The sequence below is a fragment of the Alligator mississippiensis genome, chromosome 3 (assembly GCF_030867095.1).
Source record: "Alligator mississippiensis isolate rAllMis1 chromosome 3, rAllMis1, whole genome shotgun sequence".
NCBI classification, from domain to species: Eukaryota; Metazoa; Chordata; order Crocodylia; family Alligatoridae; genus Alligator; species Alligator mississippiensis.
Genome location: NC_081826.1, coordinates 107,205,807 through 107,223,161, shown reverse-complemented (window position 1 = coordinate 107,223,161; position 17,355 = coordinate 107,205,807). Strand labels below are relative to the sequence as shown.

Below are 17,355 nucleotides of genomic sequence, written 5' to 3'. Positions count from 1 at the left end.
GCTGCTATCCTCCTCCAGAGCCATTTACCCTGGCCTCTGCTACCTCCTTCTGCCTTTGGGCTTGGCTTCAGCCCCTGAAGGGTTGTTCTGCTCCCCCTAAGGCCAATTTTGGGGCTGTTTCTGCCCCCTCCCAGTCTCTAGCTTCAGTCTGAGGCCTTTTTTCCCCCTTTAACAGCCCCTATAGGAGAGTTAGCCCTCTTCTGCCCAGGATGGCTGTCAGCAGCCAGGGCATTTGGCAAGGGGATGTCTCTGTGGACCTTGCCCTCAGCCATGGCCTGCGGGTGCACACCCCTCTTCACATCAGGGTGGAGGCCTGCGCCAGAGCTCTGGCAGACCTGATGGAATGCTGGAGCATCCAGTACACCTCCTGGGTAAACTCAGTGCCCATCATATACTTGAGCTCTCCCAGCCTGGTGAGGGAGGTGTGTGCAGTGGGGCTGGAGATCTCGGGCGTCCACTACTTGGTTACGCCCCTGGAGACCCTGGCAGTGCAGGTGGTAGCCTCCAACATCCCCCCACACCTGCCATACTGGGGCCTCACCAAAGCACCGAGTGCTATGTTGTCCTCACTAGCCCCTGATGCAGGCTGACCATGGGGAGCAGGGACCCCAGGCTCAGGCACGTTCTGTCCTTTCAGAGGCAGACATTCAGGCTTCTCATGGGTGGCACCCAGATCCTGCCTCTCTCCATGACCTTTGCAGTGGATGGGAGGCCCTATGTGGTCTACTTCTTCCAGGGCAAGAATGCATGCTACTGCTGCAGTGGCAGCTCCCACCTGGCTGCCCAGTGCTCACTGGGTCAGTCAGCTGGGGCACCGGCTGCTGCACCCACACAGGGGGATGGGGCATCCATCTTTGGTGTGGGAGCCTTATCAAAGGGTGGGGTTGGGGGCGCCGCCAAGCCCCACTCCACCCCTGCTCCATCCGGAGGGATCGACCTCTCTGGCATGAGCATGCCTCCGGGGGGGGGGGGGAGGGCTGAGATGTCCTCCCAGGTTCCTCCCAACCCTTTCAGGGCTAATGCCCTGCCCAATGGAGGGGATGGGGACTCCTTCCAGCCCCCTCCTGCCCCAGTCCCCTCTGGGACAGCTGGTGTCCCGAGCGCTGGTGCCCCACTGGGTGAGGTGACTGTGGCCCCCTCTCAGCCTCCCTCACCCCACCTGATGGGGCTGGGCCCCCAGTGCAGGGGTTTCACCTGGTGGAGGGGTTGGGACATCCTCCCAGTCCCCCCTGTCCCAGTTCCACCTAGGGTGGGTAGTGTTTTAGGCGCTAGAGCCCCATCAGTTGGAACAAATGAGACTTCCTCTCCACCTCCCTCCACCCCTGCCTGAGTCGAGGTGGTGGACCCGGAGGTGGCAAACCCCAAGCAGCCTGCCCCGCCCCCTTTGTGGGAGGTGCCACCTGCTCCCAAGAAAGCTAAGAGCAAGAGGAAAAAGGGAGCTTCTAAAGGAGCCCCTGCCCCTTTGGGGCCTGCCTCTGACAGCGCCAGGGAAAATGTAGCCAGGGAACCTGACCACACCCTGCCTGCCCCCCCCCAGAAACCCTGCCACCTCAGGACATGACTGAGGGTGTCCTAGAGATATCTGGCAACCCTTCGCCCCCATCCCAGTTTGTGTGACTTGTGAGTGGCAGGGCAGGGAGAAAGTGCCTGCCTCCCCAGCATCAGGTGCAGGAGACAGCAGAGTGGCTTGCCACCCCACACCTGCTCCCCTGCTCACTGAGGCTGAGGAGGAGGAGATGGAGTGCCTGCTCTCCAGGCACTGCAAGTGACCCCAAGAGCAAGATGACATTTGCCCCCTAAAGCAGATGGGGATCGATCTCCTGGAGACGGTCCTTGACCCAGATACTGAGGGGGGTCTGCTAGGGAGCCTAGCCATTGAGGGCACTTTCAATGGCCTCACTGGTAGGTCCCCTCCCAGAGTGAAGCCCTGCTGGTTCTCAGTCGGCAACATCCAGCTCCTGCTGGAGAACCCGCCCTGGGTGGCCCCCAGCTATGGAGGCTTCCTTGACCTCTTAAAGCAGATCAAGGGCCATTGGAACATGGCAGAAAGTATCTGGCAATGGTGCCTGGACCCCATGCAGTTTTTCCGCACCACCAGTGACATGGCTCATGCACCGGGACCTGGGCACATGTCAACATGCATTCCGGCTTGAGAAGCTGGTGACCCAGGTGAGGGAGGTGTGGGGCTGAGGTGGGTCCATGGAATAGGGTAGGGCAAGGATAGGCCTTCCCCTGTCTCTGTGATTTTGCCCTTCTCTGTCACCTCCTTTCCTGCCTATACCCTGCCTATCCTTCATCTCTATTCTCCTGCTTATGGTGGTTACCACAATTGCCTCGCTGAACACCAACAGCTGCAGGGACCCAGTGAAGTGGACAGCCATCCTGGAGGGTTTGCGGCAGAAGCTGCTAGTGATCTCCTTCCTCCAGGAGATGCACAGTGACATGCATGTTCAAGCTGATGGGGATGCTGCCTGGAGAGGCCACTTGTTTCTAAGCCACGGCACCAACCTCAGTGTAGGAGTGGCTACCCTCCTCTCATTGCAGCTGCAGTACAATTTGGTGGTGGCATGAGAGGTAATCCCTGGCCAGCTGTTGACTGTCCACATCACCCTGGCACACCAGAGCTTGCTCCTTATCAACGTCTACATGCCCACCAAGGGGAGAGAGAGGGTAGCCTTTTTAGAGACCCTGGGTGACCTACTGCGTGACACCAGTGAGAATGACCTGCTCCTCATGGGCAGGGATTTCAATTGCACTGTTGATGTGCTGCTAGACCAAATGGGACCAGAGCTGTGCCTGCCTTTCAGCCCACAAGCTGCAGACCGTGCTGGAGGCAGTGGATCTCATCGATGCCTGGTGGGTCCTCCATGCTGACGTGCACCAATATACCTGGGCAAAGATGAGTGCCAGTGGGATTGCCATGGCCCTCCTCCACCACCTCTACATCACCCAGCACCATCTGCCGTTACTGTGCAGCAGCCGCATCATCCCATCAGGCATCTTGAACCATGCCCTGGTCTGCTGTGAACTAAACCTGCCTGGCAGAGCACGCACACGGGTCCCTTACTGGTGCCTTAACAACAGGACACCCACGTCAGGGACTTCAGGGACCTCTGGAGGAGCTGGGAGGCTGCGTGAGCAGACTCCTCCTCCTGGTGGCTGTGGTGGGACATGGGGATGATTCAGATTCGGGCATTCTGCTAGCAGTATTCCAAGCTGTCAGCAAGCGAGATCCACCGCCGCACCCAGGAGCTGGAGGAGGATATGGCGGAGCTTGAGGCAGCCCTGCTTTGCACAGGCAATGATGCAGCACTCCTCAAGAGCCTCTGGTCCTGCAAGAATTGCCTGTGGGAGCTGGCAGAGGGCGTGGCCCACAGTGCGAGGGTACGTGCCTGCTGCCAGGAGCTGGCAGAGGTCAATGCCCTGACTGGCTTCTTTGGCCTGGAGAGGTGGCAGGCTGTGGCAAAGACATTGGACCATCTCAAGACCCCAGAGGGACGGCTACTCACATACCCAGGAGAAGTGCAGGGGAATACCTTCGCCTTCTATCGGGACTTGTTTGCAGCTGACCCCATTTGTCCGGATGCTGCTCAGCAGATGCATAAGGACCTGCCATGCCTCTGCGCTTTGCAGGTTGAGGCCCTGGAGCGTGGACTCTCCCTGGCAGAGCTTGAGGCTGCTGTGGGAGGGCTTGCCTCGGGCAGGGCCCCAGGCCTTGACGGACTGCCCATGGAATTTTACAAAGCCTTCTGGACCCTCCTTGGGCTCCAGCACCTCCTGATAGATTTTTTTCTGGGATGGGTGCCACTGGCTCCCACAAGCTATCCTTTACCTACCTGTTGTCAAGTAGAGCCAGAGCCTGGTCGACCTGGTGAGCAAGGTGGCTGCCTTCTGTCTGCAAGCCCTTCAGAGACTCCTCTATGGTGAGGAGTGCCTACTCTGGCAAAAACTGGTGTTCCAGTTCCTGCAGAGGGTGGGGGCCCTCAGCTTCAACTGGGAACTCTTCCTGCTGGACCTCACACTCCTGAACTGGGCGGTGCTTCTGGCCTTCTATCATGGTGTGTTATGAGCCTGGCAGGCCATCTTCCACCTCCATCCCTGGGCCTGGCACCCACATTTCCCACAGCTGGTGAGGAAGCCCCTGGTGCAGAACCCAGCCCTGAGGCACCCCATGCTGAGCCTGGCCTCCACCAGCCTCACAACTGCCCTCATCCAGGCACGTGTCCTCCACCTGGTCCATCTCCTTGATTCTGCTTGGTCAGCCTGGCTCTCACCTGAGGCCCTGATCACACAGCTAGGCATGTGCACCATCCACAGCATGAGACATCTCCTGCATGACATTGAGGATAGCCTCCCACTGGAAGCAGTAGCCACCCTGGATGTCCATCTCTGGGCATGCCAGGTCCCCCGCACTGCAGATGGCCCAAGTGAGGCTTTTCCCATGCTTCTAGTTGCCCCAGCTGTGGCCAGTGAGCTGGCTGGTGGGCCTGGCACCCTGCTTATGCTCCCTGTGCCTCCCAACAGTGACAGGGGTTGCCCCTTTGCTTCTCTGTTGTAGAAGACTTTACACCTGAATGGTTCACATCTGCCATGCCCAAATGCTGGTGGGCCACCCTGGTACACCATGGTGATGGCACCTGGGGCTACCAGATTCCCCACCGGCCCACCCAGCTTGGTGCACATTTTATAGGCTGCCAACCACCAAAAAGACTGACAAGTTGCAGTGGCAGTTGCTGCATGGCATCCTAGCCACTGGCACATTTGTGTCCTACTTTGACCCAGTTGCATTCCACTTTGACCCAACTGTCCTCAAGAGCTGCTGCAACTGGCTTGCCAGAACTGGCTCAGATGATGTCCTGTGGCTTTTCAGCCTCCTGGTGTGGGCACACCTCTTGCTGGAGTTTGAGCATGCTGTGCTTTGGTGGGTGGTGCCCACCTTTGAGGCAAGCTGGGCCCTTGAGGGAGCACTGTGGCACATGGAGGACAGCTGTCTTCAATATGCACCCTGATGTCATGACCGGTCTGGGCAACTGGGCAGCCTTGTTGGTGGACCCTGGGCCCTCACCAGGCTGTTTTTTCCTTTTTTTCTCTGTGGGGGAAGTTGAAGGTTTTGTCACATGTATGATTGGATACAGCAGGGTAGGAATAATTTGTGTATAGAGGGCTTTGGTCTGTACGACCATGTGGCTGGTGTCCTGACCACATAATGGCATGTTAGGCATGATGTGTAATACTGCGAAGGTATCTGTCACTGTGTGATGTTATGAATGTAATGGCATGGTGCTCTTGGTTTGACGGTAATTTGTTTGTCTTTGCTTTGTATATTGGACCTGGATGGGCCAGCTTTTTGTACCCTGAACCCCTGAATAAAGTAGCTAAAAAGTCAAAGTCCTTCCTCCCTTCTGAAGTAATTACAAACAAAAGTGTTAAAAGAATATTATTAAGTAAAAATAATCCAAAAGTAGCAAATGCCAGAATTTAGGTTTCTGCATGTTATCTTTAATTCAGCCCTCTTTAAATATGCATTATAAGTGTACATGAGTCTTTAATTACATCCTCACATATTATTTTCCCCTTTGACTCATTCACACAGCTGTTCAAGGAATCTGTCTTGTTCGGTACAGGAGGAGATTCTTGTCTGTAGAACGCCTGTTTCATTTGTTACAGTAGCTGGAAGGTGTTAGGTGAATGAGACAGGAGAGTTCAGGAAGACAAAGGATGGTCTCATTGTTAAGTCAATATAATTGGGCCCTGGAGGATTGGATCCTGGCTTGTCTTTGCTGCAAAGTTCTACGTAATGCTAGGCAAGTTATTTAACCAGACCTTTCATGACAGGTCACTCATTCCTTGTGTTCTGGATACCCAATTTAAGATTGCACGTCTGGGGTAAATACAAATGTTTGGGGAGGTTAGGTCGCATTAAAATGGCCACCCAGTTTAACTTAGTTCACACAGATGTAGACCTTACACTTAGATCCTTAGTTAGGTCAATCTAAGTGTGAACAATATAGAAGTTCAGGAAGGTTAGATCACTCCAAAAATGGCCAAGCAGATCTAAGTTAACTGTACCTCAAATGTAGTCTAAGCTAGACCAGGTCTAGCAAGACTGATTTAAATGAACTTCTATACAGTTCCCAGCACAACCCCAGGGATGGGAAAGTCCAGCCACTGTCCCCAGCCCTGGGGCTTCATTTTTCCTATCCACCCCCAGCACTGGGCTATTTATAGCCTCCTGGTACCTCCCCACACCCTCAGATGGCCACCCCTCCTCTGTGAACCATCCTGCCCCTCCTTCCCAATCCCACCAAACTCCTCATCCCATAAGCCATTCCTGGTGATGGTTTTACTGGCATTTGCCAGTGCTGGAAACCAATGGAAGTAAGTCAGGGTCGGGTGGGAAGAATCTGAGAGGGGGTTGTTCATCTGATCCATCATAGTTTCATAGTTGGTAGGGTCAGAAGGGACCTGAGGAGATCATCTAGTCCGCCCCCCTGCCATGGCAGGAAAGAGTACTGGGGTCAAACGGCCCCGGCCAGATATTTGTCCAGCCTTTTTTTAAAGACCCCCAGGGTAGGAGCCAGCACCACTTCTTTTGGAAGTTGGTTCCAGGTCCTAGCCACCCTGACAGTGAAATAGCATCTCCTAATATCTAGCCTGAAACTACCCTCTGCTAGCTTGTGTCCGTTGTTTCTTGTAACTCCCAGGAGTGCTCAGGGGAACAGGGACTCTCCCAATGCCTGCTGGTCCCCCTTGACTAGTTTGTAGACTGCCACTAGATCCCCTCTAACCCTTCTCTTTTGGAGGCTGAACAGGTTCAGGTCCCTCAGCCTCTCCTCATAGGGCCTGCCCTGCTGACCCCTGATCATGCGGCGGGTGGCCCTCCTTTAGACCCTCTCCATATTGGCCACATCCCTCCTGAAGTGTGGTGCTCAGAACTGGACGCAGTACTCTAGCTGCTGCCTGACCAGTGTTGCATAGAGGGGGAGGATCACCTCCTTGGACCTGCTTGAGATGCATCTGTGGATGCACGACAAGGTATGGTTGGCCTTCCTGACCACGTCCCCACTTTGTCGGCCCATCCTAATCCCCCTTCAGACCTCACAAACTCTTCTGATCCCACCAAACCCTCCCAGACTCCACCAACCCCCTTTAGGACACCATTAGCCTGCCCCAGTCCTCCCAACCCCCTATTGACCATGTTTGCCCCCCTGAACCCAACCTCTGCACAGACTCTGCTTGCCCCTTTGACCCTGCCAACACTCCCAGACCTCACCAACCCCTGTCATAGACCCTGCTAGCCCCCTCTGATCCCCCAACCTACCTGTAGACCCTGTTTACCCCATGATCCTCCCTCACAGACTTTGCTTTGCCCCCTGAACTCCCAAGCCATCCCCCAGACCCTGCTTGCCCCCCCTAGGCATCCCCATCCTGACTTAACTTAGATTGGGTGGCCATTTTTAACTCAATCTAATTTCCTCTTAACATCCCTGAATGTCTGTATGTTCTCTTGAAATCAGTGGAAGCTGTGTTTTAAACATAAGGCACTACAAACTGTGAAGTACTCTGAAAAATAAGGTTCTAGGTATCTAATATCTAGTATTTGTGGGTACTTTTAGCCTTGACTGGCCTATGCTTTAATTTCCCTCTTGTAAAATAGGGATAAGAATACTTACTAATATTTTGAAGATATTATATTTGATTGAATTTAAATCTATTAATTCAACTTTTGTGAAGTATTTGAAGAATTTAATAATAGGTGTCAAAGAAATTAATAATTCTGTTTTCTGATCAGGGTTTACTGTGCAGTAAATAAGATTCAGAACCTCACAGTGAATGGGCACCCATGTTGATTCTCTGAGTAGGGAGTCTGTGGAAAAATTGGATGTGACAGTGCAATTAAAGATGATATCTATGCATAGGCACAAGGAGGTCAAATTAAGGTTGTACAAGCAACTGAAGCAAGTTAATAAAGCATGTACTTTTGAGTACATCATTTTACAAACTTAATGTTCTTCTTCTATTCTTTACAAAAAAGAGCATAGAATATGACCATATAACTTTTATCTAGGTATACACATGCAATAAGAAACTAAAATGCCAATGTCAGCATGTGAGATATTGACTATTGTTTAAGAGTATGTGCTGGTCCACAGAATTCAAAAGTATAGAATGATGTTGATGTTAGTTCCCAGATTGGGAATTATATTTCCTGCACTTTTTGCATCTAAACACTTCCTTCAGGATAAGAGTATCAAATCCCCACATTTCATTAAAATCTTTACTCATTCAGCTTCCTCTTGTAGCACTTGGGGGGATAAAAATTCCATATTAAGTGATTTCAACTAACATAGAAAAAAATACCTGGATAAAGCCTTCCCTTAAATATCTAAATATGTGAGGCAACTTGGGGTGGGGGGTTGTGGGGATGGCTAAGTGTCCATTTCCTACTGCCTTGATTATTGGCACTATAAAATATATTTTTTTAAAGTATAGAGTCATGTTTTCTTTAAAGGATTCCTAGTTTGTACACTATCTTGTACTTAGGTCAATATAATTGGATATATTTGTCAATCACTTGTGTAAAGTCTTGCTGTGCAATTGATTAATGCAAAATATGATAACTGCTGAGCTTTTGGTAAATTTTCCTTTTTAGAGTATTTCACTCCAAATTGAGAGGTGAAATAGCCTGTCCCACTATGAATCTTGGAGTAAAGCAAGGCATTTCTAGGTAACAAAGTTGCAGTTAGATTTTCTAAGTGTATTCAGGAGGAGAAGTGCACTTACTTGTTTGAAATATCTTGTTGCACTTTGGTGAATGTGCTTAATATTGTATCTCGTGTTCTATATATTCCCTGCTTCTGTGCAACTTCAGAGAGAATTTTGAGGCCCATGAAAATAGCATGGAGAAATGAAAGCAAATGCATTGGTAGGAGAGCTGGTGAATTTGTAATTATAACCAGAAAAAAATTGAGAGGAATCCATGGTTGTCTTAGAAGTGTAAGAAGAAGAGTTCTGTTAGAAGATTAAAATTCAGGAGCTATGATACAAAAAAGTCTGCAAAGGCAATTATTGTTAAGAATAGTAAATAAATATTTTAAGGAAAACAGAGTTATAACCTGAGCCGTGCCTTCTAGTACAAACTGATGATAAGAGAATCAGAGAAAGAAAGAAAGATAAAATTAATTTGTAGGTTATTCTAATTACCCTCTAGTGGTTGTAATAATGAACCTAAAATAATTATCTAATTATTTTTACTTGTGAATTTTTGTTTTTTCCTTTGTTTTGAATGGAGCTGATATGAACAAAATTGTCTTGCTAAACAGCTGCACATACTTATAGTATCAAGTTATCTTGAGCTGTCTCAGTGCTGTTGGTACAACTCAGGGGAATACTGATTGTTAATTGACTGGTTTTGCAGAGGCAGCAGAGTACAGTGCACAGGGGTTTTTTTTTATGACCTCAACAAAAAGGTGTTCATTTGATTTAAAATGCTCTATAGTGGGTTAATTAAAAATAGAAATTTAATATCCAGTTGACTTCCCCTTCACTTCAGTTCCAAATAACATTAAGGTAAGCCAAACTTTGAGCTTCAGCAAGGTTAAAAAATGCCTTTACATTGCTGCTGAAGGATAGGTGGCTGTATTGAAAGTGTCAAAGAAAATGATGTCCTAATGAAAAGGAAAAACAATTTCAGCTGTAACTTTAGTAATGCTAAACTCTCTGCAGAAGTCTCCTCATCTTGCAAATGTGGTACTTTTTAAATACTGTACAGCCACAGTGTTATACAATGACTAGTAATTGTAGCTACCCAACCTGAATTGCCCTAGAAGGACCTGATTTGCAGAAATGTTGACACTTGCTGTCTAAAAAGTAAAGCCATGAAATAGTTTGTAGCTGGATACCAAAATCACTTGCCAAGTTTTTAAAAACAGTCTACAAAGCTACATTATGCTCTGAGTAGTAACCTTTAACTAATATATGTATTGAAGCTGCTATCTGTTAGCAGCAAAGTAGAATTGTTTGGCAACTTTGCTATAACCTACTAATCAAAACTTTGCAAATCAAGTTTGGCAACTTTCCTACAACTTGCAAATCAGGTAGATTGACCAATTAGCTGAGAAATCAGTGGCCACTTCCCAGTCTGTCTTCAGTCTTTTTCTAGCTTCCAATGAATATTTTTCCATTTTCTGGTAAGCACAACATGACAGAATCTTTTGGAAAACAAGGGCACAGGATACATGCTACTAGTATGGAAAACTATACAGGAATAGCTATTGGGAATCAACCAGAGCCATCTGTCTTAGTTAGGTATGGTATTTAAGATTTTGAATGAATAAGGCTTGCAGGATCATTCTGTCTTTTTATTTGTTTTTTTTTCCCTCCAGTAAATTGAAGCTACCCCTTCAAAGGCAGAAGTTGGCAGCAGGTTCCCTTACGACTGTACTCTAATTAGTCATTTTCCTCAAACCAAAATCAGGCTGCCAGTTCTAAAGACACTATTCTCGAAGTGTGACGCCAGCAAAAGAAGAGGGTTGATGTTTTCCAGTTTTTGACGCACTCTCCTCTACCTGACCCCTAATGTCAAAGGAGGAGGTTTGCTTTTCCATCTCACTAATCATCTCTGACGCACTGTTGGCAATGGCAAATGTATCCATGACATTTTTTTCTGCTGTGTTCTAGGTTGGCCTTCTCCCATGAGAGGAAAGAAGGCACTGTACCTTTTGAATCTGGAGTCTGAAAATATTGTGAGTACAATATGTGCTACCATGCTTTCTAGTTGTATTTATTGTGAAAGTTCTGTCTCCTTTTGATGAAGATGCTGTCTACCCATTGCATTGCAAGAAGTCATCAGTTGTCATATGCAAAAGTACCTCAGAGGCTTTTTGTTTTACTTGCTGGGAAAAAAAAAAAGATTAATCTGGTTATGGCATCAGCATCATTTTGAGGTAGTCCAGGATTTTGTGACTTTAAATTCAGTTTTTTTTCCCACAAAAGAGAAGAAAAAAAAAACCTTTTGGAGTAGAGGAAGAAATCCAGAGTCCACAGAAGTTGGTGGGTCCAGAATTTTATGTATATTTTTACACCCAGCTTTCCTCCCAATAAGTTACACAAATTAATTTTTATAATGTATGCCTACATGGGCCATGGCAAAGGCTCTACAAAATTGCCTTTTCCTCTCTTGCTGTGGTCCTCTACGGATGCTCAAAAATAATTTGGCTGTTTCAGTTATGTTTAAAATGCAAATAAAGTGACAAAAGAAGCTGCACCTGCTGATGTAGGATCTTCATCATGAAGAATTTCTCACCTTCAGTAAGCCCTGATATTTTCACACAATTTTTCTTCTCTAAGAGCTCATGTAGTCTTCCTCACCCCAGAGGACTGACTGATATTACCTTTGGAATCTCTTGTTCTGAACACTTTTAAAGTTCTTTAGGAACCACATTGCTTTCCTGGTGGGTCTTTGTGTTCCACATCCAATCTTCCAATCCCCCTTCTCCATTTTCCCTTCTCCCCCTCTTTTATATTTAGGTTGTTGTAAAACAAAATATATCTCAGTGAAAGGAAGAGACCTGGTGCAGGTGTTAGGACTAGGTCCACTGGTTAGGTTCCCAAGACCCTGGTTCAGTTAACTGCTCTGCTACAGACTGGTTGTGTGTCCTTTGCATCACTTTAGGTTCAACTCACAGGGTGCGTCCAGACAAGCACACATGTGCCTCTTGCCCCATCTCAAACCCCTTTGAGACGGGGCAAGAGGCACATTTGGGAACAAAAAAATGTTCCCCGGGATGCAAGTTTGCAGTGTGGGGAGAAAATTAGACCCCTGGATATCCAGGGGTCTAAAAAAATGAAGTTAAAAAAAGTGCCATGAGTAAGGGGTCAGGCAGGGCTGGCAGAGTGGGGAGGGGACTATGGGGAGGACCCCCACAGGACCTGCCTGCTACCTCAGCCTACCTCAACCCCTTGGGGTACCTGTCCCCACCCCCTGCCTGCCCCCCAACCCCCCCAATCCCTGCCATGTTGGGCCCCATCCCCCTAAGGCCCTTGCTCCCTGCCCCCTCCCCCCCAGCATCAGCAAAGTAAAAAACAAAGAACCCCCCCGTACTTACTGGCAGTTGTAGCTGCTGTCTGGCTCACTGGGGCCCCACCTGCACAGCACGGGGCAGGGTGACAGCCCCAGCAGCCCCAGCCTTGGCCCTCCTGCCCCCTGCTGCCCTGTGCTGCCCGGGGGGGCGGGGTTCTGCCAGAAGGCCCCAGACCGCCCCCCCAGCCCCTGCTTCTAAGGTAAGTAGAGGCTTTTTTCCCCCATTTTTTTCCCTGGTTTTATTTATTTATTTATTAAGTGATAGTTGGGGGGGCAGCCATGGGGGCCTGGGGGTGCAAGTGGGGGATGGGGTCAGGCAGAGCAGCCATTGAGGGGAGTGGGGGGGTAAGGCTGGGTGGGGCAGTCATGAGGGGGAGCTGCAGTAGCTGGAGGGGATGGGGCCAGGTGGGGCAGCAATTGGGGGGCTAGGGTGGGGCATGTGGGCCTTGTGGAGGGGTGATAGCCCCTGTGGGGGCCATTTGCCCCTTGTGTGGGGGCCGTAGCCCTTGTGTGGGGGCTGTAACCCCTGTGTGGCAGTAGCCCCGCAACAGCCAGTGCTTTAACACTGTAGATATATCCATAAAACATTGCCCAAGTGATTGCTGTCTCTCTGTCTTACTCTTTCTCTCTCTTTATAGTGGTCTTTTGTTTTACTTGTGGAGGAACATGGATTTTGGGGTATTTTACAGTGTGACTTTGGGATTTTGGGAGGAGCCAGGCAGGGTTATTTTGCCCCAAGTGACACAATTTGCTCCACAATGAAGTACAGGTCTGAGCATGTGCACGGAGGCAAAAAGCCCCGGCTCAAATTTGCACCACTTCTATTTGAGCTGCTACAAGCTCACGTGCTTGCATGTGTGGATGCGCCCACAAAGGGCTGCAAATACCATACTACCATTTTAGACACTTAAGGCCTTTTAGGTACCTCATAATCTTTATTTAGTTGCCACCTAGCACAGAGGCACCTAAATTTCTACTTGCAATTTTTCCCAATTTCTGCTTGTAATTTTTCCCAATTTTTCTTCTTGGCAATTTTTCCCATGCTCACTAGCAAAAACTTAATTGCCTGTCTTGCTGCTGCCAAGCTGCATATACCCTAAATCATTTTGAGGCCATTGCAGGGTTCACAAAGAAGATATTACATGTCTCTCATACCTGTAAGGCTCAATCTAATAGGATAGAAGCTGATATACCTTTCCTGGGATGTGGGGAAAAAAAGTTTTGGATCCTCACTCTCTCTAATTCAGAGCAGGAACTTAGTCTTAGGTCTTACTCCTGCTAAGATAGGGCAATTACATAACTGTGACCATGAAGCTATTGGGCGTTTGGGGGAGATGCCATTGGGCACCTCTTTGTGCCATTGAAGCTTTCCACTTAGTTTAATAATTATTAACTGGATTGGAGAGAGAGAGAAAGGTATAAGAGCGATTTTTTTTTTTTTAAACTCAGGATTTTGGGTGTTCACATACAATCATTTAATTATTTACACAAAGTGGACCAGCTTCAACAGGGGAGTTAAGAAAGATTTGCCTCAGAATGCTCACTGCCCAGTTGTGAGGACTTTCTCTTGTGATGTCAGAAACCTGGGTTCTAGTGGCTGCTCTAAATTGGGCAGAAAATGGTGATTTGAAAACAATTCTGTCCCTTCCCAAATCAGTTCCCTAACTACTGTCATAGTTGCATGTGCTTTGTTGTATTTTCTCATGAGAAACAACTGATCTAGCTTACGTGCTTAGCTGCAGGAAAAATATATGACCGAAAATCCCAAGTGAAGATCAATACTTTTGATTAGAGCCTAGTTACTCAGTGGTTCCTACTCTCTAGCACAGACAATTCCATGCTCAGCTTGCTAGCTTTTGTGAATCCTATATGTAGGTGTCTTGCTGTCCTATACATTGCATGGGGATTTGGTGAGCCTAACTTGAGACTTTGAGTTTTAGTGCATAGCAGGACACCTAACGGTAGATGTTACAAGGCCTAAGTCTCCTTTTGCATTTAGCCCTTCATCTTTCTATGTTTTAGTGCCTCATGTGTAAAATAAAGAAAAATAGTACCTCCTACCACACAGGGTTCTTACAAGGATACATGTATTAAAGACTGCGATGTGCCTATATGAGTGGGAATCATATAGTGTCACGGCACACCTCATTGCCCCGCTCCTAGAGAGGGGAAAACTGGCAGGGAAGAAGCTCTGGCAGTGCATAAGGAGCCCTAGTGGTGATTAGGGAGTACAGGTGTGGGTTGCCGGAGCAACTAAGGAGAATCAGCTGCCTGTGGGAGGCAGGGCCTGGCTCTTATAAAGCCCAGGGCTGAAGCCAGGCTAGCAGTTTCCTGCTACCAGCTAGAGGAGCTGGAGCTTCCTCAGCCAGGATATAGGGAGAACCCTGATTGCAAGTATAGCTCACGAGAGCTCCAGAGGCTGGAGCAATGGTGTTGAGGCATAGCCAGGTGGCTTATGTTAAGTTATAGTCTAGGGGCTTGTATTTTATGTTTGCGTTGTTGTGTATTACACCGGTGGTTTGGGAGAGGCTATAAGGGGTTGGAGGAGGCCTCATAGGGACCCCAGTGGGGTGGGGCCCTAGCGCCAAGAGGGCGCGTTATCCTAGTAAAGGGACCTACAGTGGTGTGGGGGCCCTAGCGCCAGTGAGGGTGCAGTACTCGTAGGGGGGCTCACAGGAGGGTGAGGACCCCGACGCCAGTAGGGGTGCAACTTACGAGGTGTGTAGACCCCAGCCCAGAGAGGGGCATTTAAAGAGTCCAGTGTGGGCACAACGAGTCCCAGAGAGAGGGGCAATTTTATTAGGGAGCCCAGCATGGGCACAGACGAGCCCCAGGAAGGGGTAGCCTTTTTAAGAAGCCCCGTGCAGGCGTAGCAAGCCCCAGAGCAGGGCAACTATTGAGAAGCCCCAGTGCGGGCATGATGAGCCCCAGGAAGGGGGCAATACTTCAGAAGCCCAGGTGTGGGCACGGAAAGGCCCCAAGGAAGGGCAGTACTCATAGGGGGGCTCACAGGAGGGTGAGGACCCCAACACCAGTAGGGGTGCAACTTACAGGGTGTGTAGACCCCAGCCCAGAGAGGGGCATTTAAAGAGTCCAGTGTGGGCACAACAAGTCCCAGAGAGAGGGGCAATTTTATTAGGGAGCCCAGCGTGGGCACAGTGAACCCCGAAGAGGGGGCGGCACTATTAAGAAGCCCAAGGCGGGCACAACAAGCCCAAGAGGGGCAATATGTGAGGAGCCCGAGAGGGTCATGACGAGCCTGGTAACGGGCTAGCACTGCAGAAAACCCAAGAGAAGGGCAGGGTGCTGCGGTGGACTCCAGGGAAAGGGGATAGCAGCACAGCGTCCCGGAAAAGGGGAAGCAGCGTGGCAGGCCTGAAAGACCGGAGGCTCGATATAGAGTCCCAAAGCGGGCAAGGGTCCCTGAGTGGGACAACACTTTGAGGGGAGGCCCCAGAGGAGAGGGGCAGCGGGAGAAAAGGCCCCAGAGAAGGGGGCAGCATTTTAGGAAGCCCAAGGGGGGCACGGCGAGCCCCGAAGAGGGGAGCGCCTTATGAGAGAAGACCCCAGAGAAGGGGGCCGCAATAGAGAAGGCCCCAGAGAAGGGGGCAGTGTACGTATAGAGAGACATCCAGCATCTATCCCATCTGCGAGGCTTGGGGCGTGGTATCAGGGGAGGTTGGAGCCACGCGTAGCCCATAAGGCTAGGGTGCCCCGAAGCACCCATTTGTGCTGAACAAGATCCACGAGGGGTCCAGGTGTCTGTGTCCAAGAGGGTATTAGGCAGCCTCCCAACTTAACTTAAGAGCAGAGACATGGCGGGCGAGAATAGAGGGTGCCCTTGGGCTGACTTGACACGGAGAGGGGGCTTCAAGGAGATCAATGCCTTCCTGCAGGACTCCGCAGTGACGTGTATCTATACACGTCTAAATAAAATGAGCGACTCACTTTCTGTAAATTTTAGGTATTTATAATTTAGCCTTTATGTATCCATGCTAAATATCTGAGGGGGAGTCCAAACCACTAATTTACCATGGAAGAATAATGTATCCCCATGAATCAGATGGGTCAGGAGGCTCAGGTGTGGGTGGAATCTTTTAAGTCAAGCATGCTAATGATAATTCACTAAGACAGAATGAATGTGCAGTTAGACAAATGTGTAACAGTTTAGACAAATGTGTAAGTCATAAAATGGCTGTAGACAAATGTATAAGCTGTAAAATGAGGCACCATAGCATAGTTTATGAGGAATATATCTATGAGTTGCTTCAAATATCTTGTGCAATACTGTATAGGCTGTTCAACAATGATATTTGCTCAGTAAAATTTAAAGCAAATTAATCTTTCTCCCCAAATTTGTGATCTGCTCTTTAGAGTATTGGGTACTGTGAACCTGACTTTAATCTCATGTACCTCTTTTACACAAATACAGATGCAGTGACTTCAGTAGAATTGATTATAATTTACCTTGGTGTAGAGAGATGGTAGGCAGGGGGAAGTGTCAGGAACTTGGTTAAACTCCCTTATTTTCAAGATGATTCAACTTAGGCCCAGCATGCTTTAAGCCACAACAAACGGGAAATTACCAAGTTGCAGTAGCCATTGAATATTTTAGTTGCATACATCCACATATCAAAGAGCTTCTCAGATAGCCAGTAGGTTGAGAATGCATCAGACAAGCAAATCTATTAACTGTCAGATGTCTTTCAGCAACCTATTAAAAGTAACCTAGTAAAAGTGTTTGTGTATGTTGACAGAACAATGGACATAATTCTAAAAAATACCACCCCCCACCAACAATTGTGCCACACTTACAATTATCACTTTTTTTTTTTTCTTTTTTGCAGGAAAAGAAATATTCTAATGCTCCAGGAAAAAAAGATTAGAGATTTAGTTTGCATTAGTTGACTTTTGGCATGTACATATGACGGTGGCAGATATCTATAACAAAAGCTGCATGACCCTATTTCTTCAGTTTTGCAAAATGGCTTGAAGTTGGGAGGAACTATGTGACTTTAATAAGTGGAGGTCAAGAAATGTAACCATAAAAGAAATCCTATACAGTTATCTGTTGTATAACCCAAGGGTGTTTAGCATAATATAAACTTTGGCTAAGACAAGTGATATATCATGTATATGTATAAATGGTGTCAGTAATGCCTCATAGCTTTCCATTTTAATGATAAAATGTCTATGGGGATTAGAGGAAGGAGAACACTAGAAAGAAAAGTAAATTGCAGTGCTGGACTGGTGGTGAGATTATCCTAGCTCTT

General features: G+C 48.4%; 1 long non-coding RNA gene across 2 annotated transcripts in view; it reads left to right on the top strand.

The window, feature by feature from the left end:
- The first annotated feature begins 10,390 nt into the window (after window positions 1-10,390).
- LOC109283839 (uncharacterized) overlaps window positions 10,391-17,355 on the top strand; it is a 56,018-nt gene continuing 49,053 nt past the window's right edge. Inside the window, exons 1-2 of one of the 2 annotated variants that reach the window (XR_009460491.1) lie at window positions 10,391-10,593; window positions 10,681-10,745. This is a non-coding gene — a long non-coding RNA (uncharacterized LOC109283839). Of the gene's footprint in view, window positions 10,594-10,680; window positions 10,746-14,420; window positions 14,531-17,355 lie in introns of those variants that run through there. The other variant, XR_002091105.2, reaches the window with a different exon arrangement.